Source organism: Schistocerca serialis, chromosome 9 (assembly GCF_023864345.2).
Source record: "Schistocerca serialis cubense isolate TAMUIC-IGC-003099 chromosome 9, iqSchSeri2.2, whole genome shotgun sequence".
NCBI lineage: Eukaryota > Metazoa > Arthropoda > Insecta > Orthoptera > Acrididae > Schistocerca > Schistocerca serialis.
Window position 1 is genome coordinate 433521619 of NC_064646.1, and position 25973 is coordinate 433547591.

Here is a 25973-nt window from a genome sequence, read left to right on the forward strand (position 1 = left end):
TAATCTCCTCCAATTTACGTAGGTTCTCAAACCCTTGTGTGTATCTAAGTTTTTCTGTATGAGACTGTTTCCTATACAGTATCATTGTAACGTAATTAGGCTAATTAGAACAGATTCGACAATATTAATCAGTGCAATACAAAACGTAAAAAAAATATTATTGGCTGTCACCTCTTATCCCATTACCGAAAAATCGTAAATCAGGTGGAATCTGAGCTACGGTACTGTGGCGAATAAGCACAGTTTCATAGCTCTTTAAGCCGACTTCAGTTCCTGGTACCAAATTATTAAGATGTCTGTAAAATGTGTATACAAAGTTTCGCGTTACTTCTGATGGTGATCTGTCTGTACCAGCAAGGTAACAACACTTAAAATACGCCAAGTACTATACGGCTTAATATGCGCCCTCCCAAAACCATGTGGCTTAAGTTGTAGGAAATGTTATGGACAGAATTCTCGTTCTGCGCGTACGAATGCCCTCTCCAAAGGTATTTTACAATCTATGCTTAAACGCTACGATAACGCATCTACAATAGCGCACCACAGAGATATTTTTCCACTGGCTAGGAGAATGGCGCCGACTTACCGTGACGTGAAAGAGTAAGTAAATACAGCACAGAAAATAAATATCCATAAATCACCTTTCATGAGAGGATACAGTCTCCTTACACGCTGATGTATTCACAGTGGAGAAGAAATATCATTATTGGTTTAAGTCATCGATATAGGGAAGAGAGCTCTTAGGGTATCTTCACACCGAAAACCAACTTCAATGAATTTGGCTGACAACTGTTTTCAATTCGAAGTGTGACATTTTTTCAACTGTTGTCAACAGTTGTTAGAAACCGCGAATTTGAAAAACTAGTTTGTAGTTTATCATCAACTAGCAAAAACACGGCAGAGGTGGGCGACTGGTGCATGCACATTGCCGTGTCCTCTGCTTCGTTTCTTTTTTGTGCTAATGCAATGACGACTCCCGAGTACTTAGTTTTACAGAATCCTTGAGTGCATTCACGATAGCCCAGCACACTCTACGCAGTTTCACTAATCTTGGCCAATGATATTCGATGATACTACGTTAAACGTGTATAACTGTCACCAGTTGCCAGATATCGAAGGCTTACAATAAGTTGTGCTGGTGATACTGTAGCTCGAAAATCTGTATCTTGCTGTTGAATATGTGGTACTATTGGACTCAAGAGATCTTAGAGTAGTCCACAAGTCTTTCTGAAAAGATTCTTGAAACCTTGCCTGTCTTCAGTATAGAGCTCCTTCAATAAAAAATTATAAGTTCCATAGTTTTCTCCTTGTACATAAATCTTTATCGACCACCTGTACTTTTTTGGGTTGGTTTTCGTGGTGCGTCGGCACAGTCAGAAACCATTTTCTTTTCCGTAATAACAATAATAATAATAATAATAATAATAATTAAAAGCGAATGTGTTTTTACAAGAGCTTGAAACTGTTGTCGACATTTTGCAACAGTTGACAATAGTTGTAAGTTTGCCAAACTCTCATTAGTTGTGAGTTTGCGAAACTTACAACAATTGTGTCTTTTTGTTTGTTGGAGGTGATTTTCATTGTGAAGGTACCTTTACACTGAGCCGAAGTTGTGTCCGACTCTTCGAAAAGCGCGCCAGGCGGAGTGGTTTCTCTTTGCGTCTAGTGTTTGCGGAGGCGCTTTCGGTTTGGCGTGCTGTTTGGATCGCTACCGCCCTCTGGCGGGAGGTAGAGCAAGTGTACAGTCGCGTGACGATCGAGGAGTAGGTACTGGGTTGTGACCGAGAGAGGTGGTGGTGCGAACGGGGCCCTGCTGTTGGGGCTCTTCAACTGCTCGCCACGTGCTTTGACCAACCTCTTGGCTGTCAGGGGCTAAGTCTGCCTTACCCACATGTACGTGGCTTATGAAGCTTAGAAGCCGTGGTGCAGGAGACCAGCTCGTGGGACAGTATGTCTTCTTATCGGCCGGTGAAACCACTGGCAGCGGTTGGCTCTGCCGAGAATTTGGAAGTGCAACGTGTTCCCGGCGTTGTGGTGGAATGTGAGAAGTTGAATACTGTTTTTATGTAACATATATATATATATATATATATATATATATATATATATATATATATATATGGGTTTTTCAAGTTCTAGTGAAGTGTATGAGTTTCTTCACCAGTGGTTTTGATGGGGTCGTCCCACCACAGTTTTCGTATGCCTGTCCGCGGGAATGTGGTAATTGCTTCTTGGTCCTGCCGTTTTCATTGACACCTCGATTGGGTAATTTAGGGTCGGTGTCTCGGCTCTCTGTGGTTTGGAGTCTGTGCAGGCGCCGCCCTTGCTACATCTTCTGGATTTGAGTAACTCGGGGAGGTGGCGGCTTGTAATGGAAGTTTTGGGGCTGATCTGCTGTGGCCCTGTAGACCACCAGTAACTATTCTGCCTATTGTGATTTGGGCCCCTTTACACTTGTCACTCCCTCACCGAGCTAAGGAAAATTTTTGGGGGGGAACTGCCTTTAATGTGAAGGTTTGTGTGCTGGCTTATTCACATTTATCTTGCAACAAATATATGTAACTGGCGAGATTCAACTATTTTTGCTTAGTACAAGCTAGCTACTTAAAGTTCTTTTTTTTTTTTTTTGGAATTGTCCCCTTATTGATATAACAAGTTTAAAATCTTCTCATTGTTAACGTAAAACCTTGCAATATCCTTTACATAGAGCTATTTTTAAAGGAGTTTGTTTAACTGTTGTCAAGTTGAAGTCTCATTATTGGCAAGTTGTTAATGTTATACCTGGTAATATCCTCGCATAATGAAAATTGTCAAGCTATTTAAAATTGTTTTGAAATTATTTCTTTTAAAAAGAAATGCCAGACTTAAAAAATTATTACTGAGAAAGCCTTTTAAAATAAAAGATAAACTTATCAATGTGTGTTTTTTCACCAGCACCTCCTAGCCCCTACTTCCACGATAACGTTTTAGGAATAGCATGTTTGCTTAAGTTGTTGTTTGTGAATCGCCCTAATTGACGGTTCATACACGTCGAGAAAACCCCCAGTTATTCTAGCAGACATCTATACTTTAATCGGACATTTCGCTGCTATACACCACGTGAGAGATTCAGCATAAGAGCTATCCACTACCTGGTAGCCAATAATCAAGTGCGCCACCTAGAAAACATTCCTTGACGCAATAATTTACTAACACCCGTATACAATACATACGGCGTTGGTAAATTATTGCATTAATAAATACATGCCAGCCGTTGTCCCATGGTCTATAATGGATCAATGAAGATAGAAAATATTCATCGAATCTTACTCCGTGTGCAACGGAATCAAGGAATGCCAGCCTCCCAGAGAACTGGGCTCTCCGCCTGACACGGTACGCTTACAGGCTACATCGTCGAACCTACAGCGGAATTGGCTGGAGTCAATCTTTTAAGACTACCACTTATCTCCGCGAAAGAGCGCTGCTTCCCTCGTCGTCTGATTCCCGCTGCGTAAACTGCATTACAATCACCGGCAGCGGATTTCCATACGACTCAGAGGTAACCACACGAGAGCGCCTCCAGAAGAACGCAGGACTGCGCCGACAGAAGGCCAGGAGGGGAGAGCGGCTCACACTCACACACAGAGCAGACCAGAGCGGTCGGCGGTTCGCGGGGAAACGGCGCAGCCGGCGAGGTTGCGAGGTGCGACCGAGGCCGCATTATTCAGCGGAGGCCAATTTGTTCGCACGGGAGAGAGGCGGGTTCCTCAAAGGCGCAAGACGGGCGCCGCTCCCCCAGCAAACGCAATCAGCCGTCTCGCCGAGTGGCGGCCAGTCTGGGGAGGGAGGCCCGATCAGCGCGCCAAATCGCGTTTCCTCCGCCTCTCCGGGGACGCCGCTCTATCTGGGTCACCGTGACCCTCACGGCGAGCCTAGCCTCCTGCCGATTCTTCTCTCATCTTCCCTCTGTTACTCGACTCACTGCTAGACTACTGCAAAGGCTGTCGGTATAGGCGTGTGAGCCCTCATCTCACAATAGCCGACATAGGAGTAACAGCCTTTCTGTACTCACTACAGTGGCGGGTGAATGGAACTACCTGATAAAAAGTACCCGAACATCCCTGGCCAGCAGATGTCACGAGAGGCGCACCCACCAATGTACTTGGGGCGTTCAGTAAGTAAAGCATCACAATTTGTTCTGAAAGCAGGTTGGTTTTATTCAAGATTCCAATACACCATATTATTCCCCACTCTTTTGGCGCCAAACCCCATTTTTCAACATAATCTCCGTTCAATGTGTCGACCTTACGCCACCTTACTAGGATGGTCTGTACGCCCGCAAGGTACCACTGTACTGAAGTCGGAGCCAGGTTCTTGCTGCACCAATAACCTCCCCACCAGCCGGCCGCTGGTGGCCGAGTGGTTCTAGGCGCTTCAGTCTGGATCCGCGTGCATGGATGTGTGTGATGTCCTTAGGTTAGTTAGGTTTAAGTAGTTCTAAGTTCTAGGGGGCTGATGACCTGAGATGTTAAGTCCCATAGTGCTCAGAGCCATTTGAACCTCCCCACCATCCAGATACTGTTTTCCGCGGATTCGAGCAAAGAGATGGAAGGGTGAATGAGGAAGAACAGTCCAATGAAATTCTGTGAGCTCCTGTCGGTTGCACAGACTTTGTAAGGCCTTGTATTGTCTTGAAGAAGGAGGAGCGTTTGATAGTGATCCGTCCATTACTTCGAATAAGTGTCCGCAGGTTCCAACATTGCTGTGTCCGACTGGCCGGCATGCAGAAGGTCGGACGGTTGCCTCGCCCAACGACTCATCGAGCTTTTGTTGACTGCCAGGTCTCCGTAGGCATTCTGCAAGCTCCTATGAATATCTGCGATGCTTTGGTTTTCCGCCAAAATAAACTTAATGACAGCTCTTTGCTTGGAAAACACTTCCGTTACAGACGCCATTTATAAGGCTCTGTATAGCGCCGCCACCTATCGGAACTTCATGAAACTATAGGGGCTGAAGCGGAGCATTCCACGATGTCTCACAACAAATTCCGCATTTCTGCGACCGAAAATAGCCGAGAGAAAATGTGTTGAATTATTTGTTGAACGCTCCTCGTAAAAAGAGGCGGGGAGTATTGAATTGTCAGTAGGGTCCACCCAGTAGCTGAGTGGTCAGCGCGACAGAATGTCAATCCTAAGGGCCCGGGTCCGATTCCCGGCTGGGTCGGAGATTTTCTCCGCTCAGGGACTGGGTGTTGTGTTGTCCTAATCATCATCATTTCATCCCCATCGATGCGCAAGTCGCCGAAGTGGCGTCAAATCGAAAGACTTGCACCAGGCGAACGGTCTACCCGACGGGAGGCCCTCGTCACACGACATTATTATTATTATTGTCAGTAGGGAAGCAGAAACAGCAGAATGGGACTGTTAGGAGGTCTTAAGAGACTTTGAATGTAGTACGCTAGTCACTGGATAACACCTGAGTAACAAATCCATCAGGGAGATTTCAACCCTTATAAATCTGCCCAAGTCGGCTATTGGTGATGTCACTGTGATGTGGTAAGGTGAAGGAAGAACCACAACTAAACCAAGGCCAGGTAGATTTCGTGTAGTGACAGAGACCGTCGTCGATTTCGGAGCGTGGTTGTAAAAAGTCGCATTAAACCAAGAGAGGAAATCAGTCGAAGGTTCCAAAGTGCTATAAGAAGTCCAGCTAGCACAATGACTGTCCCTACTGAGTTAAAAAGAACGGGCTGCAACTTACGAAAAATTGGTCAGTAGAAATCCCATGTAACTTATGTAGGAACATAAACTCACACTAACTATCAGCATCATGAACAACAGCAAGCTAGAAAACGATTTTCTCACATCAACGATTATCGTCATACACAAAAACAAGTAACTGATATATGTAGTCAGAACATAGCTTGAGTAACCAAAGTACTTGTAACCTCAAAGATAAAACTACAAAAATGTTTAGTCTATATGAATAGTAGCACACAGGGGTGATTTGAAGGTAAAACAACCATAATAACAAGCACTACAGTAGTCATAAGTACCATTTGTATCGTAGCAGAATAATATCAGATTAATCCCAGTTATCATAATATCACAAATTTTAAATATAAAATCATGTTAAATACATTTTAGAATATGTTCTATCTCTAATAAAAAACTAAATGACAGAAAGGTAAATCATGACAAATTAAAATGTAGTGAAAGCAATAGTATTATTGTATACAATTTTTGTGTACAACAGATAGTATAATTGTGTGCATCACATGTCCCTGTTGACAAGAATTAAGAAACAAGGAAAATCTGGGTAAATGACAAAAACTTAGGTTCCAAGTATACTACTAATAAGCTCTATGATCATAGATATGATACAACAAAAATTGAAGAAGTTTAACGATAAGAGATATACAGTGTAAAAAAATCAATTAATTACTGAAGAGAATATTAACAATAGAACACAGAAATGGTGTAAATATAAGTATTTAACATGTGTTGTGAAACTTACAGTAGTCTAGCATAGAATATCCAATCATGTACTCAATAGAAAAAGTAGGGAAATACATTTCCTAAAAGGACCAGTACATAACCCCAAAATGTGTCAAACATAAAGGTCAACATGGACATATCAAACTAACTACTAGTAAGATTTTTATAGTCATTCAAAAACAAGAGAGAATCAGGGTAATCTGGCTTACTGTAACAAATGGAAATGAAGAGTGTAACAAGTAAATGAAAAAATAAAGAAGTAGATTTAGGGAAATAACTGTAAATGAAACAAATAAATACAGTTGTCAATCATTATCAGTCACAAATCATATTAAGTAAAATACCCATTAGAGTAGTAACACACAATAATAATGGAGAACTTCATCAGAGCAGAAACATAAACGTACTCAACACTGACAAGACATACAACCACCATGAGATGCAATCCCATTAAATATCTTAATGCAGAGCTTCATATTTTACAGGATGGACTAGAAAGAGTAATATGTCTTGCCAACAAAGAAAGTCTATTATGGTACAAGTGTATGATAGCAAAAAATTATGAGAAAATATATAAAAGAAAGTATTTAAGTTTAATACATAAAAAGAGGGTACTGTTATCAGTCAACAAATATTTGTTTTATGATTTGAAAACATACATGATAGCAACAAGCTTGGATAACAACTTACAAGAATGCACAGTAGTGATCTATCATGATAATATACAGCCAAAATATCTTAACAGAAAGACCAAAAAAGTGAAACATATGAAGATGGTCAAACTGACAAGATATTTTGACCTTATATTATTATGATACATCACTACTCTGCATTCTTGTAATTTGTTACCCAAGCTTTTTGTTATTATGTCTTCAGACTACAAAACCAATAGATGTTGACATATTAGATTATCTGTTTTTGATAGTGACTGATAACAGTTCTTTATTTTTATATATTAAACCTGAACACATTCCTTTATGTATTTTGTGGTAAATTTATTGCTGTATATTACACTTGTGCCATTATAAATGGTTTGTTATTGGTAAGTCATATCTCCTCGGGGAAATACGAGGTTTTGCATTTTGCAACGTAAAATCTAAGGCTTGAAAAAGAGGGGCAAGTAGATGGTTGGACCAAGCAAAGAAAATTACCGGCGTACCTACTCACACTATATTGAGAGAAGCTGAAGATAGCTCCGAATGGAGACATCTAGTCGAAGATTGTGTGCTTAGGAAATGAACGAAGAAATGAAGTCACGACGCTCAGTAATGAGTAGAACGAATAACATTATATACACTTTTTGCCTGTCCTACTATAGCATCTCTCGATTTGAAAATAAAAGATGGAAAAAATAAATTGTTGATGGTGTATAGCAACCACCCACAAATTGGTTTTAGGTTACTTTATTCAACAAACTGGACAAGTGCAAATAATACTCGTACAAACTCAATTATGTTATCGATAATTCATCCATCCTGGGAATCGAGAATCTCGAAGACTTTTGCGTGTTGTCTTTCTCTTCCCATTAAACTGAAGTTAAATTATTATGACTGAATAATATTTAGTTACTTCAATGGAAACTTTTGGACGAGAGAAGTCATTTCCCCAACATTTAATACAAACATTCCCATACATTTAATTCCTAATCGAATTCTGAAGTCTACAAAACAAAGTGATTAGACAGTTACAGTTCATAGTCATACTCTGTCTGCCTCTCGATGTCGAAGTCAACACCTGGAATAAACTTTCTGTGGCTCTGCAGAATTCCGGCAATCGTTGATTTTGAAATTTCTTAAAATAGACAGAGGCACAATCATACGCCGTGGGGAAGGAGCCTTGGGTGCGATGACATACACAACATGCAGCATGGGAATCAATGTCCAAGTTGTGTATTGATTTCGTTAAAAGTCCAAAAAGTGATCTCTCAAAATCGAGCATAAACGACGTTGGTGAAGGCTTAACTGATTTCTCAGGTTACTAAATTCCCTAGGAATTACGACACACCGAATAATGTTCCGAGCCACAGACGAGGGAGATGTTAAAATAATCAAAGAATTAAACGTACATTTTCCATTTATGAAACTATATTTTTCCATAACTGATCTTCATAGCTACATTTCAGGATGCAACATCCTCTTGTATGAGATAAAATGTTATCATAATTAATCATATTTTATTCTGTATTCTAAATGGTAGCTTACAACAAGGCAGCTATTTACAGCTCCCCTGCGACCCTACTCTCCACAATTGTAAATCAGAAGTCAGGAAGTGCGTTGTACACGTAATGTTCCACTTTCTGTCCACAGAGCTTTTATATCACGAGTCAGAGATAATCTGTAAGAGAAAACAAGGTGATACTACATATCGATATTGACACCGACAAGAAATCAGTCCCTGGAATTCCAAGATGGTATCATAATTTCGACAGTAGCTCACGAGACCTGCATGGACATACAAAAAGGAGCGAGCAGGGGTCTGCAGTTTATACGTGAAGGGAGACATGATTTAATAAAATGCTTTCTTCTTACTAAAATATGACGAAAACTCAGACGCTCCACTCCTTTTCACGTTTGTCAGGAATCAGCAAAAACACCCTGTGAGTGCGGAAGCATCACTAGAATAATTGACCGAGGTTAGGAGTGGACCCTTATTCTATGACAGGGCACATCGGTGTTTAGCTGTAAAATTGGTTTAATTTCTCTATTATTACCAAAGAAGCACACGAATTTACATATACTGTGACATGAAAATTTCAGGACAATTGTCAATATAATGCATTACGTCCTGTAACACTGAATACAACGAAGTCAAATTTAAACAGAAGGTTCTCTACAAGATTACTTTTAGACAGTGAAGTTGGCTGATATTACGACAAATCATCCGATTCAGGTTCTAAGTTCGGTACTATTTAGGATGACAATCAAGTCTACGGAGGATGGTTAGTTTTTGTGACAAGATGGGCAAAAGTTACTCAAGGTTCGAGTTCACAGTGGACGCAAGTTGGTGATGTAACAATTTTATGCCTCTGCAAGCGGCATTTACCTTTAACTGCAATGTGCTGTCGGCTGCATGGTTTCTCTCGCCCTCTGAAAATCCTATAAAAAGCTAATCAAAATTCTTACTCAGCTGAAACTGTCATATGTTTCTTGTTTGGCGAGAAAACATGTACTCATCTCTATACTGCAAAATATGGCGATATACACCTGCATAGATGGAGCAGTGTGTATACTTCAATGCCCTCTCAGTTCTTGCAAGAACAATTAACTACGTGGCTGTTTTGTTTCTCCACTGTCAGAGATCAACGACTCTTCAGCTAATTTCTAGCTGAATGTCAGCCAAAGTGAACGCAGTGTTCACACAGAAATTCCTCTTTTGGCGTTGTACAGAGCGTGGTGCGCCCTGCTCTACACTTGACGCTGTTTCAGAGGAGAGTCCCCAACGTTTTCAGTATTGTGTCTTTCGTAGCAAACTGTCCCCCACCTGTATCTTTTTGTGCTTCATGTCACAGCTTTTTCAGACCAATCGGAGAGTTCCTTTCATCTTGTGGAAACTACCCCTGCCAATCGCAAAGGGCCTACCCTTAAACTGTGTCGAAACATCGCCCCTTTTTCTCCTTCTGAGTTTTTTTCCAGACAATCGGACATTTTGTGGCCGCTCTTGACACCTGAAAGTTACACTCGTACATAACGAGCGAACCACAGGCCTTTCACGTGATCAACTGCGTCTCTGGTCTGTTTGTATCCATCTGGAAATTCCCCAACGCAGTTTTCTAAAGAATTTCCCCGTCGCAAGCAGCGCTGGGCCGCTACCTGCTCCCCTCGCTGTATCGCCCAGTGCATTCGTTGTCTCACTCATTGCGGGTCACCAATCTCTGTTAGAATCGTTCCGTTGTATGTGGGCCATGACAACTCGCGTCTGCCCCCAAACTAAAATGTTTCTTCCAGCAGCTGTTTTCACCTTTTGCTCATTGACATGCAGGATTTGGGTTCGGTGTTTTAATACCGTCAAATCGAGTGTCATCCCTTTGCATTACATACTGTACATTTTGATAGGCAAATCTGCTCACTATCGTTGAAGTATGTCAGGTGACATACTTCTACTTGTTACGCCATATAAAATCTCATGTAAGGCGCAAAGTTAACATTCATTCATGTTGCCACCTTACAAAACTTAATTTTATGCTTGCATCCACTAATATTTTTCTATTACACTTTTGACAGGTAATGAATTCTATGTAATTTCTGTAACCTCCCACTATATTTGTTTCTGTATGAGATTTAGCCCAATTTTACCACCCACTCCATGTCCCCACAAACTGTTATCCAGCTTAATCTCCTATGCTAAGCTTTGATTAAACAGAACCTAATCTGAAATCAACTGTAACTGATCTGAACGCGACTTGTCTTTATGTTAAATGTGGAACTGAAGTAAAACTCTTATCTGGCCCTAATCAAAATTTCCACGTACCTCGCATCATGACAACATTGTTGCAGATTTCTCGAAAGCACAACAGGAAGCAGGCAGTGGCTAAGCAACATTTCTATTTCTAGATAAAATTTATAACTGTTATATACCACATGTTGGCGACAGGAAGGCATCCGGCCACACTCTGCAACTAACACTGCCAAATCAATAGTAAAACCCAGACCAGGCAGTCGCTGGAGCAGGACCCAGATGCAACAACATCATACCACATGTGGTAACGCATAATGATAAACAGTAGGGAGGGGAGAGTAACTATTCCTATGTAACGATATTCCAAGACAACGACTTAAGTGTGAAGTATATTTATTCAAAAAGACAGAGAAAAGCTTGGAGATATCTTCACACATAACGTACGTCGGAACAATACTATGGTTGGCCCGCGGTTTTAAATGTGGTTTTCCATCTGCATCGGCGAATGCGGGCTGTTTTCCCGTATTCTGCCTCAGTTACACTATGTCGGCGATTGCTGCACAAACACTGTCTCCATGTACGCGTACACCATAATTACTTTACCATGAAAACATTTGGGGTTACACTCGTCTGGTATGAGACGTTCCTTGGAGAAGGGGGTGGGGTACACTGGGGGCCGAACTGGGAAATACAGAAGCGTCCGATCTTACCTGTCGGCTTTGACCCATGACGTCACAAATACCGCGGAAACGACTATAAACAATTCCAATATGGCGGATAAAAAAACATCGCATACGTATTGTAAACACTGAAATACACAAGTTTCACAAAAAGCCTAATGACTGTAACGGGACAAGCGTGGGAAATTAGGGGTTTTTGGGTGCGGAGAAACTAAATATACAGAAATGTAGCCACCGACCGCCATTCAAAACCACGCAAAACAACGAAATAAATCAACATCACAAAACTGACCAAATACCAAAAAACACATTCCTATCCATAATCGGACACTTCCCTTAACCTATATAGCTCAACAGAACCTACCGATCACATCCCCCAATAGAAAACTAAGAAACGAAAGCTTCCCTTACACCTACATACATCGGCACTTATGCAGTTTAGCAGGTACGGAAAAAAATTTTCATTTTTTTTCAAAATTTGATCATCATGGGTCGTTATGCGGTGGGGGAAGTCTGCAGTGCCCCCCCATCCCCCCACAGGCTTCATTAGTGTCAAATCAATATTTTCGAATCATAGGCGGCCGCTGCCGCGGCCGCATTCCAAAAAAAAACTCCCAACCTAACCTCAAGTGGGCTACGCTACAGATCAATATGTTCATCAAATTGCTTCATATTACGTATACATGCTCATTAGTGTCAAATCAATATTTTCGAATCATAGGCGGCCGCTGCCGCGGCCGCATTCCAAAAAAAAAACTCCCAACCTAACCTCGTATTCAGGGCTACGCTACAGATCAATGTGTAGGTCCCTTACGTCACGGGTCAAAGCCGACGCGTGAGATCGGATGTTTCCAACCTATACCCAATACACAAAACATACATAAGTAACCAAAAAAAAAAACGGAACTTACCTCAAAAAAGTTCCAGCTCCACAAACTAGATTGGCCACCACAATCACACACAAATGCACACACGCACGCACGCACACACACACACACACACACACACACACACAAAAACACACACACACACACCAACGAAAAAATACTGAACTAAAATAAAAACCCAACCCACCCAAACGTCAACCCCCTCCCCCACAACTCCAAAATACAACACACAAACACTATACAACAAAATAAACCACCCACCCACCTACCCAGCCCACCCTAACTAACCACTTTCGGTCTATACATTTTACCCACAGCCCTTAAAAAAACCCGAAGAATGCAATAGCCCTCTGGGACACTCTTCCGCCAACAGTACTCATCTAAATGAGACTGAAGGTTGGAAGAGCGCCTCTTCCCCCTCCCAAGAACTGACTTAACCGCTCCCCACATCCCCTCAATTGTGTTAGTGCAAGCCCCAGTATCATAATTCTTAAACTCTAGACTGTGGTTCACTACTAAATGATTAAATCCCCTCTCACCCAACCCCCTATATGAAGAAAACGCATCTGAAACTACTGTGGACCCCGGCTCTACATACTCCTCAATTAACCCCACTAATTCAGGCTTCGACCTCCCCTCCACAACCCTAAAAACACATTCAGTACCCCCACCCCCCTGAACAACAGCCCCCCACACCCAAAGACCAGCCACAGACTTCCCCCTCCCATACTTCCTTTTACCAAACTGCGACTCATCCACCTCCACAAGCACCCCATGCCCACCCAACTTACCCCTGTACTTAATAAATTCGGAACACACCTCACGACAAAAGGAATACCAGTCTAAAACAGTCCTCTCACTCACACCAGTCTCAAACGCGCAAAAACTCTGCCCGCAACTATAACAAAAATAATACGTAATAAGCACAATCTCACGCATGGCCAATCTAGACTTCTCGAACCAGGTACCACGCCTTACAGAACGCCATACGCCATCTTTCCGGCAACACCACATGTATCCGTCCCTGGTCCGAGAGTCCGGAACTTTAACCAATTTCATAGGTTCACGGCACACACCGCACTTCACGACCTCGGCAATTAAGCCAAATAGCTGAAGAAATTTAATCAGCTCTAAAGCTGTCTCCCCCATCATCGCCCTCAACCGAACACTGTTAAGGCGGTCTTTCATATCCATTCCTGAACAAAAAACCACAACCAAATACACTCAATAACAAACTCACCCGACGTACAGCAATGAGCATTAAATTAACCATTAACTCACTAATAGAAATTCCGCTTCAAATCCAACACCTGAGCAACAGAAAACGGAAATACAGAAGCGTCCGATCTTACCTGTCGGCTTTGACCCATGACGTCACAAATACCGCGGAAACGACTATAAACAATTCCAATATGGCGGATAAAAAAACATCGCATACGTATTGTAAACACTGAAATACACAAGTTTCACAAAAAGCCTAATGACTGTAACGGGACAAGCGTGGGAAATTAGGGGTTTTTGGGTGCGGAGAAACTAAATATACAGAAATGTAGCCACCGACCGCCATTCAAAACCACGCAAAACAACGAAATAAATCAACATCACAAAACTGACCAAATACCAAAAAACACATTCCTATCCATAATCGGACACTTCCCTTAACCTATATAGCTCAACAGAACCTACCGATCACATCCCCCAATAGAAAACTAAGAAACGAAAGCTTCCCTTACACCTACATACATCGGCACTTATGCAGTTTAGCAGGTACGGAAAAAAATTTTCATTTTTTTTCAAAATTTGATCATCATGGGTCGTTATGCGGTGGGGGAAGTCTGCAGTGCCCCCCCATCCCCCCACAGGCTTCATTAGTGTCAAATCAATATTTTCGAATCATAGGCGGCCGCTGCCGCGGCCGCATTCCAAAAAAAAACTCCCAACCTAACCTCAAGTGGGCTACGCTACAGATCAATATGTTCATCAAATTGCTTCATATTACGTATACACGCTCATTAGTGTCAAATCAATATTTTCGAATCATAGGCGGCCGCTGCCGCGGCCGCATTCCAAAAAAAAAACTCCCAACCTAACCTCGTATTCAGGGCTACGCTACAGATCAATGTGTAGGTCCCTTACGTCACGGGTCAAAGCCGACGCGTGAGATCGGATGTTTCCAACCTATACCCAATACACAAAACATACATAAGTAACCAAAAAAAAAAACGGAACTTACCTCAAAAAAGTTCCAGCTCCACAAACTAGATTGGCCACCACAATCACACACAAATGCACACACGCACGCACGCACACACACACACACACACACACACACACACACAAAAACACACACACACACACCAACGAAAAAATACTGAACTAAAATAAAAACCCAACCCACCCAAACGTCAACCCCCTCCCCCACAACTCCAAAATACAACACACAAACACTATACAACAAAATAAACCACCCACCCACCTACCCAGCCCACCCTAACTAACCACTTTCGGTCTATACATTTTACCCACAGCCCTTAAAAAAACCCGAAGAATGCAATAGCCCTCTGGGACACTCTTCCGCCAACAGTACTCATCTAAATGAGACTGAAGGTTGGAAGAGCGCCTCTTCCCCCTCCCAAGAACTGACTTAACCGCTCCCCACATCCCCTCAATTGTGTTAGTGCAAGCCCCAGTATCATAATTCTTAAACTCTAGACTGTGGTTCACTACTAAATGATTAAATCCCCTCTCACCCAACCCCCTATATGAAGAAAACGCATCTGAAACTACTGTGGACCCCGGCTCTACATACTCCTCAATTAACCCCACTAATTCAGGCTTCGACCTCCCCTCCACAACCCTAAAAACACATTCAGTACCCCCACCCCCCTGAACAACAGCCCCCCACACCCAAAGACCAGCCACAGACTTCCCCCTCCCATACTTCCTTTTACCAAACTGCGACTCATCCACCTCCACAAGCACCCCATGCCCACCCAACTTACCCCTGTACTTAATAAATTCGGAACACACCTCACGACAAAAGGAATACCAGTCTAAAACAGTCCTCTCACTCACACCAGTCTCAAACGCGCAAAAACTCTGCCCGCAACTATAACAAAAATAATACGTAATAAGCACAATCTCACGCATGGCCAATCTAGACTTCTCGAACCAGGTACCACGCCTTACAGAACGCCATACGCCATCTTTCCGGCAACACCACATGTATCCGTCCCTGGTCCGAGAGTCCGGAACTTTAACCAATTTCATAGGTTCACGGCACACACCGCACTTCACGACCTCGGCAATTAAGCCAAATAGCTGAAGAAATTTAATCAGCTCTCAAGCTGTCTCCCCCATCATCGCCCTCAACCGAACACTGTTAAGGCGGTCTTTCATATCCATTCCTGAACAAAAAACCACAACCAAATACACTCAATAACAAACTCACCCGACGTACAGCAATGAGCATTAAATTAACCATTAACTCACTAATAGAAATTCCGCTTCAAATCCAACACCTGAGCAACAGAAAACTGACCCCACCACACGAAACAAACGAAACAAACGAAAACCATGAACACACCACCAGAGAGCACGACAAACAAAAACAAGACATCTACAAACACGCCACAATCGCAAATCAAACTCCGCGCCGTAATGACGTCACACACCACAACACGCTTACGTCACGGGTCAAAGCCGACGGGTAAGATCGGACGCTTCTGTTGACCCCCGAACGGTACAATAACTCTGGGTTCGGTGTGCGGCGGTGGTAGGATGGGTGGTCTGCTGTGGCCTGTTGTGGGGTTGTGATTTGTGAACCACTGAGGGCTACAGCGGGACGAAGCCACTCCGTCGTTTTTAGGTCCCCAGTTAAATACACACTTACACATATTATGCTTAACAAAGTAAACGACTCATGGGTGTGGGGTAGACTTTCTCTCAGCTATGAGCAAGTGAACCAAGTTAACTAGCTTCAAATAATCATTTCTACAAATTAGGTGCACAGTGCTGCAGTCTTACCTCCAATTTCTACTCTTCAAAAAATAATAATGTTATTCAAAATTTATATTCCTTACTCTTTCCAATATACATTTCATACTAATCCTTGTTGTCCTTTACAATAAATCTTTCTTCATCTAACACATACAATTACAAGTCAACACAGCACTACAGAATACGTCTGTCATCTACCACACGTCAGATAAGCATGTATCAGACTGCCCAGAGGCAAAGATTGTGCCACAACAATCCCAAAGATTGTTTAACATCCGAAAAACCAAATTTACATAACCACCTGATAGGGTTAATGGCAAAAAGATATTTTTATGTAATATAATTACAGTTTAACAGTTTTTCGATTTTTTTTTTCATTTAACTTGTACTGTGAAACATTGCTTCTTGCCAAATTTCATGATTCTAAGTCAACGGAATGTATCCTATATGCTTTGAGGAGCGCGTTTGAACGTACCAGAACATGTGACTTAAATGGCTGTATTCTTTAATTTTCATATCGAAGTTTGGAACAGGACATTAATTTCAGCTTGATACGTCTACACATTCCTGGAAAAAAGAGCTCTTAACGGACAAACTGACAGTCGGATAAAAATTGACAACAATGCTTCTTGTGATGTAATTAGGCCTAGAGATCAACAATTTTTGGATTTTTTCCTTTACTTGTGCGTGAAACCTTCCTTCTTGACAAGTTTCGTAATTCTAGGTTATGGGACGTGTCCAATAGGTTTAATGAGTAAGATTGCGAGTATCAAAATTTGTGACATTAATGGCTGTACCTTTTGATTGCATTGACTTGGAAGCTTGAATTTCTTACACGGCCAAGTTACAGTAGATCTTAGTACGTTACATTAATTTTAGCCTGGTACGTCCATCCTTTCCTGAGAAAAAGCATGCTTAACAGTCAGAGAGACAGGCAGACGGAGAACAAAGCGATCAAATAAGGATTCCGTTTTAACGTACTGATATACGGGACGCTAAGAAAAGGTTGGAGCCTAGGAACCATAAAAACAATCGCAGCTCTTAAAGGAGATGACTGGGTACGTCGTCGAAAATTTGTACATAAAAATGGAATCAACAGCTTGTCTGAACACCCCGAAGCATATCATTGGACCTTACAGGTTTCGGATATCCAATTTGACGTGTCACCTTCTTGCAGCGTGTTTGTTTGGAGACAGCAAACTGGTTAAGAGTGTATGAGCAACAATATAGGGTTTCCAACAGCCACTACGCACTCTGTGGAGTGCTGATTCGTTAGACCGCGTAATCTGTATTACAGCTTTCACAGCAATAGGCGCTGGGTGTATCTCGCTGCCGGCCCGCTGCGGTAGCACAACGCTCAGCCGCTGTTTACAAGGCCGGTGCGGCTCTCGCGCCGATATTTATTTCGGCCCTGCGGCGCTAATCTGCGCCTCTGGCCAGATAGCGTCAAGCGTTATGTATGGCTCCGCGGTCGGCTTTTGTTTGCTGTCCGAAAAGTGTCGACGGGACGCGTCGGCAGATCGTTAAAACAAAAGCCGAGCGCGTTATCCGCCGCCTGCCGACTCCCGCGACATCTCGCGGCAGCGACAATAAACAAGGCTCCGCTGCCGTGAAATATAGCCCGCGACCGAAAACGTCCCTCTAGTCACAGATCGGACGCACGCTGTTCCATCTTCGTCGCCTGTCGTTCCCAATTGCCGTCTGCAAGCGCTGATGCGGCGATCGACAGCAGGGGTGGCTCTGAGAAATGTTCCGATTGCTCTACGATCTCGTAACAAATTTGTAAAAGCGGAGGCTTGCTCTGATTTGTGGCATGACAAGCTTCATTTTTTGAATAACAAACGTTACCAAGAAGACAACACAACCAGTCATTGCCACAACCGCCCGATTTCCTCTTAAATTTTTATTGAACTTAAATCTAGTCCTGCTTTCGCCTCTTTTGTGACCGGCAGAAGAGTAACAATGTTTCTGGTTGATTCCTGAAAACATCGGAAGAGATGACTCATGGATTAAGTGCCTAGAGTCGAATTTTGTAGGAGTTGGATTCTAATGCTCGTACTGCAACGTTTTCGACTAGTGTAGGCAACTGAATTGTACAAGTTACACTTTTTTGTGCTTTATAAATCACAGGTTCATGTACTAATTGCACACGTTATCTTGGCCAGATACTGCCAGCAAAAACTTGCGAAGGCTCGCAGAGCATTGGCTATTGAACAAGCCCCACCTCCCTCTCCCAGAACAACCAGCTTGTAGGTTATAAAAGAAACGAACATGAAATGGAATAATGTGTTGCAATAGTGACACGAAAGTTGATACCGAGTCGCTCGACAGACAAAGTACAGCCTCTTCGCCCGTTTTTGTAAATACTATTAACAATCACCACGCACTCCAAACAACTCTCTGTTCACAATGGCTACTGATTGATACGTCACACAGTACTGGTACGTAGCTAAGGACGGTAACGAGCGTAAACATTCCGTAGTGGCACGGAGTCAACCTACTTTCGCCGATCAAGGGAGAGGCAAGTTAACACATTCGCGTCTGGCCACAGTCACCCTGGATGAGGCACCTAGACAGCTGATTTTAACACCTTTTTCGAAAATCATTGTTTTGTGACTGTGTATGGCCATCCGGAGTGGCCGTGCGGTTCTGGGCGCTACAGTCTGGAACCGAGCGACCGCTACGGTGGCAGGTTCGAATCCTGCCTCGGGCACGGATGTGTGTTTACTTAATACTAAGTTCTAGGCGACTGATGACCTCAGAAGTTAAGTCGCATAGTGCTCAGAGCCATTTGAACCATTTTTTTGTAACTGTGTATGCACTAAACGCACATGATGTTCCATTTGAAATGATGAAACTTGGTCTCTTTAATCTTAAAAATCTGATTAGGAAATAATAAAATTAGTAGATATAGGAAATGTTTTACTGAACCGTGTTTCTATTCTGAAGACAAACTTGTAAACGCCATTCTTACACATAATGAGTGAGATATGCTTTGAAGCATTCAGATTTACAATGAGCTACACCATAAGTTGGACACCATTAGGATGTTTCTTTTCGGCGCATTTTTCCCTTCTGTATCTTACTAACATCGGAACACACGTGGCCGGTGCGGTTTTATTATGGTACTTTTTACTACCAGGGTTGTTTAAGGAAGTTCATTTAGGCAGTACAATACTTCAAACTCTGGACTACATTACTTTCTTTTATGTATTACTTTCTTGGACAATTAAACGTACAGAGATCTAGATCAGTATCAGAATCGTCAACTTCCCCTTCTGAACTGGAATCGACGAATAGTTTCTTCTAGGGCATTGAAAACATCGCGTTACCAATGCCAAAACTACTCTGCCAGGAAAAAAATGCAACAACTCGTTTTACGAGTGCTGGAACTTTAATAGTGGCAACTATTTATTTACAGCTCGTACAAAATAGATACGTGTTTCAAAGTTTTACTGATCTTCAAAGTAGTCACCAGCAGACGAGAACAATACGGGAAGAAACAGAGGGCAGTTACATGGAAAGCGCTTTTCTGAAGTAACAGATAGTTCAGAATTCGAAAACTGCGTCCTAGGACAGTACAGCGACTTTTTATTGTGCAGTCTACATGGATGTCAGGAGGCGCAATGTTAGCTACGTATTGGAAATGCCCTGTGGCTAGGGCCTCCGGTCGGGTAGACCGTTCGCCGGGTGCAAGTCTTTCGAGTTGACGCCACTTCGGCGACTTGCGTGTCGATGGGGATGAAATGATGATGATAAGGACAACACAAAATCTCCGACACAGCCTGGAATCGAACCCGGGCCATTAGGTATGACATGACGTCGCGCTGACCACTCAGCTACCAGGGGCGGACAGCTACGAATTTATACGTATAGCACGATCAAGACTCGGGCACAGTTCGGCTAACTTCAGCAGCCCTGATCGTAGGCGGGTTCCGCTCACAGTGTGTTGAAGTGCATGATTAGTAGCTTCTGTGTGTCACTGGTTCCTGTAGATGTTCACCTGTTTTCATATCCAGTCTGGCGCCTAATTTGAACTTTGCTTACCCCCCCTCTCTCTCTCCTTCTCTCTGTCTCTGTCTCTCTCTCTCTCTCTCTCTTTCTCTCTCTCCCCTCCCTCCCTTTCTCTCCCTTGCAACATACCACCGTGAGCCTCGAGTTAATCTGCATGAATCTCGGCCTGCTGAGCGGCAGATCGTGTTGTAACCCTACAAAACTGGCATCGTCCAGCCATAACTGTGGGTTCTTTGACTGCTCTCGGCGATGGCTCATCTAACTCAACAAATGAAGTAATACACTACTGGCCATTAAAATTGCTACATCAAGAAGAAATGGAGATGATAAACTGGTATTCATTGGACAAATATATTATACTAGAACTGACATGTGATTACATTTTCACGCAATTTGGGTGCATAGATCCTGAGAAATCAGTACCCAGAACAACCACCTCTGGCCGTAATAACGGCCTTGATACGCCTGGGTGTTGAGTCAAACAGAGCTTGGATGGCGTGTACAGGTACAACTGCCCGTGCAGCTTCAACACGATACCATAGTTCATCAAGAGTAGTGACTGGCGTATTGTGACGAGCTAGTTGCTCGGCCACCATTGACCAGACGTTTTGAATTTGTGAGAGATCTGGAGAACGTGCTGGCCAGGGCAGCAGTCGAACATTTTCTGTATCCAGAAAGGCCCCTACACGACCTGCAACATGCGGTCGTGCATTATCCTGCTGAAATGTAGGGTTTCGCAGGGATCGAATGAACGGTAGAGCCACAGGTCGTAACATATCTGAAATGTAACGACCACTGTTCAAAGTGCCGTCAATGCGAACAAGAGGTGACCGAGACGTGTAACCAATGGCACCCCACACCATCACGCCGGGTGATACACCAGTATGGCGATGAGGAATACACGCTTCTAATGTACGTTCACCGCGATGTCGCCAAACACGGGTGCGACCATCATGATGCTGTAAACGGAATCTCGATTCATCCGAAAAAATGACGTTTTGCCATTCGTGCACCCAGGTTCGTCGTTGAGTACACCATCTCAGGCGCTCCTGTCAGTGATGCAGCGACAAGGGTAACCGCAGCCCTGGTCTCCGAGCTGATAGTCCATGCTGCTGCAAACTTCGTCGAACTGTTCGTGCAGATGGTTGTTGTCTTGCAAACGTCCAAATCTGTTGACTCAGGGATCGAGTCGTGGCTGCACAATACGTTACAGCCATTCGGATAAGATGCCTGTCATCTCGACTGCTAGTGATACGAGGCCGTTGGGATCCAGCACGGCGTTCCGTATTACCCTCCTGAACCCATCGATTCCATATTCTGCTAACAGTCATTGCATCTCGACCAACGCGAGCAGCAGTGTTGCGATACGATAAACAGCAATCGCGATAGGCTACAATCCGACCTTTATCAAAGTCGGAAACGTAACGGTACGCATTTCTCCTCTTTACACGAGGCATCACAATAGCGTTTCACCAGGTAATGCCGGTCAACTGCTGTTTGTGTATGAGAAATCGGGCCGGTCGGAGTGGCCGTGCGGTTCTAGGGGCTACAGTCTGGAGCCGCGTGACCGCTACGGTCGCAGGTTCGAATCCTGCCTCGGCCATGGAGGTGTGTGATGTCCTTAGGTTAGTTAGGGACTGATGACCACAGCAGTTAAGTCCCATAGTGCTCAGAGCCATTTTTTTTGAGAAATCTGTTGGAATCTTTCCTCATGTCAGCACGTTGTAGGTGTGGCCACCGGCGCCAACCTTGTGTGAATGCTCTGAAAAGCTAATTATTTGCATCTCACAGCATCTTCTTCCTGTCGGTTAAATTTCGCGTCTGTTGCACGTCATCTTCATGGTGCAGAAATTTTAATGGCCCGTAATTACGTGAATGATGAAAATATTTACTTAACTCCATAAAATGCTTCGCAACAAGTGTGCTTGAACATTTACAACTGTCACTGATTACTAAAGCATCGTTTTGTGTATGCAGTCAAAATTCTTCTCTTGAAGTACAATATTAAACATTTACAAAAAGTACATTTCCATCTCATACTTGAATAACATAATAATCCCATTCGCTGATGGTGATGCTGAGGTCTCGAACTGCGCAGAGCGCTTCCGTTCTCGGCTCTTTATGGTGATGGCGCTGCTGCGCTGAGAGAGCAGCCTCCCCCATTCGTCTCTGCGGATTGCAGTGAGACATTGATAATATCTGTGGTATCGATATGCTTGCCGACTTCAGTGGGGCGCCGCGGTCCTTGGACAGTATCACAGATGACTCCCCGAAACTCAAATGCTTAATAAAAGTTAGGTAAGGCATCTGACTAGTGAACTTAATGGAAGGGGAGGTCCAAGAATTGAATTCCAGGTACCGATATGTCCACAATGTACCGTTTACTAACTTAATGGAGGAATTTACTAATTAATAATTGAAAGTTTGGTCCAGGTAAATCCAAATATTTATTACAATTCTCAGTGTGGCCAAGTTTATGAAAGACATTACAAGATTTCTAATGGAGCACATAACGAAAGGATCAAAAAATGTGACACGTAAGTAAGTTATAATTAACGGTTCAGTTGTCAAGAATAGTTTGTAAGTAGGCTGTTTAGGTTTTTATGTTGCTAACGTCACGTAGCTCTCTGTATGAAAATCACTGGCTGTGCTTTGTGCAGTCTGTGGCTGGTTAGCATTATTGGAATATTCGCTATTGTACTGTTGGGCAGTTGGATGTGAACAGCGCATAGCGTTGCACAGTTGGAGATGAGCCGCCAGCAGTGGTGGATGTGGGGAGAGAGATGGCAGAATTTTAAGAGCGGACAATCTGGACTTGTGCCCGCCACAAAGAGTAAATTTTTAATACTGGATATCATGAACTGATATATATTTATATTATGACTTTTGAACGTTATTAGGGTAAATACATTGTTTGTTCTCTATCAAAATCATTCATTTGCTAACTACGCCTGTCAGTAGTTAGTGCCTTCAGTAGTTAGAATCTTTTATTTAGCTGGCAGTAGTGGCGCTCGCTGCATTGCAGTAGTTCGAGTAATGAGCATTTTTGAGGTAAGTGATTCATGAAAGGTAAAGGTTATTGTTAGTCGGGGCCTTTCTTTTGTAGGGATTTTTGAAAGTCTGTTTGCGTTGCGCTAAAAATTTGGTGTTGATCAGAATAATTAAAGAGAGTAATGTCTGAGTACGTTCAGTTTTGCTCAGCTGTTTGAAAATCAGATAACATAAGGGGTTTATCAGCACTGTAATTCATTAATTTTCCTAAGGGGTTGTTTCAAGTTTAACAGGGAAATAGGGTTCATGCAAATGAACTTCGTGACATGTTGGAACTCGGGCAGAACGGGATAGTGGGGCACAATGGGACTGTCCTGTGTTCTAGACTGGTAAATGCTGCACCCTACTGTAGTGACATGTAAATGAACGGTCCAGTCACATTAAGGTGACCAATGCCTATATTCGATATTAATGTGCAATAACCACTCACAGATGGCAGCATTAGTACTGGACGATATATAATGTGTGTTGGGACAGGAGAAATGCGGAAACGACCGATTTATCTGACGTCCAAAAGGGCATGATCATTGGCTTTCGGGCCACAGGTGGAAGCATTTCCGAAACAGCTATGTTTGTTCGCATGCTGCCGTGGTTAAACTACACCGTGCATGGCAAAGTGGCGCTATCCAAAACCAGCGACGAGGCAACTGTTGCGCACTACGGGCTACAGATGTCAGGGATGAATGACGGCTGCAGAGCTGTGTACGGGCGACCAGACGTGCAAGTGTTGAGCACCTGACCGTCCAGATAAAGCAATGTCTCCTCGAGGTCTGTTGAGCGAACGTTGCTGCGTATTGACTTCTGCAGCAGGCACCTGGTTCATGCGCCCATGCTGATTGCTGGAATACAAATGCGAGTACCTCAACTGGACGTCCACTGAGTGCCGACAGGTGGCTTTTCCGGAAGAATCACGTTGTATGCCCCATCGGAGGCGTGTATGGCAGGAAACACCTGAAAAGGAACACTCTGCAGCGAAACGGTCGAGGCCGGGGGGTATTCCCTGGGTGATCTCGTTATTCTGGAAGGTAAAATGGATCAACGCAAGTATGCATCTATCAGTGGAGACCACTTTCACCCCTGCCTGCAGTTGGTTTTTCCTCGGTAAGATGGCATCTGCCAGCAGGATACTGCAACGTATTACATCGGTCGTAGGTACCTTCGTGGTTCGAAGAGCACCAACATGGATTTACCGCACTCCCCTCGCCACCGAACTCTCCAAATTGAAGAATCTGTGGGACCACATCGGCAGAGCTGTTCGCATCATAGTGTCTCTCAACCGATAAACCCAGCGCACGTGGCCACGCCTCTGGAGTCGGCATGACCCCTCGACGCTGTCGGTACCTTCCAGAATTTCATTGTATCTCTTCCTGCACATCTCGCAGCAGTTCCCACTGCAAAAGGTGGTTATTCAGGCTTTTGACCCTTGGTCACATAAAGTGACTGGACAGTGTATGTCTCTAACTGGAAGGGAAGGTGCGATACTAATTTTGACTTGGTTTGGAGCGCGATTTGTAAGTGAAAGGTTGCTCCTACGCTTCCAACTCTCTCTTTATAACTTTCGGTGAATTTAAATGCAAGATAATCCGTTGATTATTAATTGTACTCGTTTATACACCACGTAATATTAAAGTGCATGTTATTTGCTATACATTAGTTACATAATATGTTTTAATCCGTCAGTTAGTACTCCCCCTAAGAGTTAACTTGGAATCCGCTCCTGAGGCGGATTGGGACGGGACAAAAAGAGATAATGTTCCATGATGTCACGTCATTTTTTAGTGTAAGTAGATTTCAAACTATATATTTCCTTCTTTCTCTCTTGTTTTTCCAAGCAGTGTTAACTTACATTAGAAAGACTAAGAAGACAGCAATTGGATACTAAATCAGTGGAAACGGCAGTTGTAGCCGTTTTATTTTCGGAAATATGAGTTTTAAAAACAACTAAGGAGTCTAACGTACCCGAATGAAAGTTGGAAAGTTCAATTCGTAAAGCTAAGAATAATCCGAACTACAAAGTTGGCAAATCAGATGGGAAATTTAAAAAGGTTTTCACTGCAGAACATAAAAGAAAAAAAAAAGAAAAAGAAAACGAGCTGGTAGCATACTTGAAATCAATCAAGAGGATACTTTTTTGTTCATTGATGTCACGTTACCGGTAAGAAATGGATTACCATACAGATTTCAGAGAGAAAATTGTCTAGCTGAACAGGTTATAGGATTTATTAAATGGCTCTGAGCACTATGGGACTTAACTTCTGAGGTCGTCAGTCCCCTAGAACTTAGATCTACTTAAACCTAACTAACCTAAGGACATCACACACATCCATGCCCGAGGCAGGATTCGAACCTGCGCCGTAGCGGTCGCGTGGTTCCAGACTGTAGCGCCTAGAACCGCTCGGCCACTCCGGCCGGCTAGGATTTATTAATATAGAGCCTAAGTTGTCTATCTGCAAGCGATAAAATACATATAG